General features: G+C 40.2%; 1 long non-coding RNA gene across 1 annotated transcript; it reads right to left on the reverse strand.

The window, feature by feature from the left end:
* Positions 1-1,193: 1,193 nt before the first annotated feature.
* LOC131616973 (uncharacterized) lies at positions 1,194-2,174 on the reverse strand. The gene is made up of 2 exons (XR_009288363.1): positions 1,581-2,174; positions 1,194-1,456 (listed from the first exon to the last, which is right to left on the reverse strand). It is a non-coding gene; the product is annotated as an uncharacterized LOC131616973 (long non-coding RNA).
* Positions 2,175-2,529: the final 355 nt, after the last annotated feature.

The following is a 2,529-nucleotide window of genomic DNA, read 5'->3' on the forward strand; positions in this document are numbered from 1 at the left end:
CATGAACCATTTTTATTTTTTGAACATATAAACAACGAATACAGGAAATTTCATTTACTCCTGATCAAAGGATATAACATCTTCGGCTTCCCACTTGTTCAATCCATTGTTGTGAGTGGGGAATATCCAGTTGCCCCAGTTGCAGTTGTCTTCTTCGTCTTCCACAGCATTGACTTCTTTGGTGACGAGACGGGCTATTGATCCTTCCGGATGAGCAAGATGCTTTGTTGGAGATGAGAGCCCAGGCTGAGGTATCTCTGTTGGCTGAGAGAGATACTCCATAAGATCGTCCCATCCAGTTGGGATGATGTCTTTGATAGAGATTTGCGCACTCTAGGGAGCAGTGTACTTCACCAGAAAATCATACTTGCCACTTGGGTCTCCTAGTGTATCCCAGATTTCTTTGGGGCTTGTGATTATCTTATCGTCTTCATCCTATCCAGTTGGGACAATGTCTTCAATGGCGATTTTTGAGCTCAAGGGAGCGGAATACTTCACCATAAAGTCATGCTTGCCACTTGGCTCTCCCAGCGTATCCCAGACTTCTCTTGGAATAGGTGGACTTTGGCATTGCTTAGCAACGGAACCTGTGATACTTTTGTCATCTTCGAACTAATCATCCCGTCCAGTTGGTGTTGCACCCCAAAATTTGCCCTCTTTCTCTGTGCTATAAGTTATAAAATGACGTTTATTTCGTCGTTCAAAATCGAGAAAAATTAAAGAGTTTCTATTGTTTGGAGATTGTTAAGTCAAGGGATTTGTGAGGTGAATTGCGAATGATACTGAGTCATGGTACAAGGTTATGTGCTTAATAAGAGCATTGCGTACAAGACACCATTCTTCCTACTATTTTTGGCTTGATATGTGATGTTGGTTTGAATTGTTGAATCAGATTGAGTTAAGGGTTTTCATAGAAGATGCAATTTAATGAAAATTTATTCCTTGAGATTTGAAGTGGACTTGGGTGTAAAGATAATCAAAGTGAAAGTCAAGGTTGTCCATTCCATGGGTTGTTGCTTTGCAAAAGAGATTGAAGTTCAAATTGAAAACCCATTCACGATTCGAAGACCGTTCAAATATCCATTGTTCGAGTTTTATTCAAGTGTACTCTTATTCAAAATTGTATCAAAGAAATAAGACCAAAGTCATTCATTCAAAGGAAATTACAAGCTCAGTGCATTACAAATCCAAAGTAAATTCACCATTATCCAAAATCCAAAACCAATTTCATACGAAATTACAAAAGTTCAAATTACAAAGTCCAGTCCATTACAATCACAATACATTCATTACAAAAATTACACAAAAAGATAGCCTTAGCCTACTGGTCATAATGGCTAAACATCATCCTTCAGGCTGAAAAAAAACCGATCCATTCTTCAACATAACTCAAAATCAAGCCAACCCTACACAAAAACCGAACCGAAACGGTATTAAGTCTGACCCCTGCATAACCCTGCACATGAGAGAAACCCGGTTCAGTCATAACAGTAAAAACGAACCAAACTTTGCATAAAGGGATGAACGATAACAGAATTGTAAAGAAATCGATAACAGAAATTCAACAAAATGTGACAAACCTCCCGATTCAATGCTCCCTTTCTCTCTAAACCGAATTGAATCAACATCATCTCTGAATCACTATCTTGACCAATCTAATCTTCAATTCTCATCCATCTTCTTCACCAATCATTCTCCCATCTTCAATTCTGCAGAAAATTGAAACAGAATCTGAAAAGAGACTTCTCTGAAAAAAGAAATTGAATAACGATAACCGCATCTTTCTCTTCCCTCTCATCATCGACGTTCAAGAGACTCAGCCGAGAATCATCACATCTTCATCCAAAAATGCTACCTGCATAATCATCACCATCGCGGTTCATCATCACCACCATCTCTTCAATCTTCTCCAATCATCGCAAGATCCTCCAACCTTCAATCTCAAGAATTCTCTTTGTTCTCTCTTGGAACCGCACTGCATATTTCCTTACGGCATCTTCGATTTCTCTTCGCAATAACCGTTTTCTTTGATCTCGAATTGTCAACATTGAATCTTCACTTCTCTGCACATTCTCTCTGCAGTCTCCATTACATGTTCTTCATGACGCAATAATCATCATCAATCTCGCAGTGCATCCGAATTCTCTTCATCAACACGAAACAACAACAACACATCAACGTGTTCACAACCGAGAACGCATAAGCTCGCGATTCAGAATAGAAGAAGAAGAAAAAGGAGAGAGGACGGAATACCTGGAAATCGAAGCTGCTCCGTTTGTTCTTCGTCTTCATCAAACTCGAACCGGACCAGTCTTCGGAGTTTCAGAAAAACGTAGAGAGATTCGAGACGGAGAGACGAGGTTGAAGGAAATTGAGGCGAAGATGATGTGCTCTCGGTGTTGCCTGCGTTGTTGTTCGTGGTTTTTGATCGGAGACGGGGAGAATCAAGGCCACCGCCGTCGCCGTTTTGAGAGAAGAGGAAGAAGATTCGTTCAACGACTCCAATGGTCACAACTTCTAAACCTAATC

Source organism: Vicia villosa, linkage group LG7, assembly GCF_029867415.1.
Source record: "Vicia villosa cultivar HV-30 ecotype Madison, WI linkage group LG7, Vvil1.0, whole genome shotgun sequence".
Lineage (NCBI taxonomy): Eukaryota > Viridiplantae > Streptophyta > Magnoliopsida > Fabales > Fabaceae > Vicia > Vicia villosa.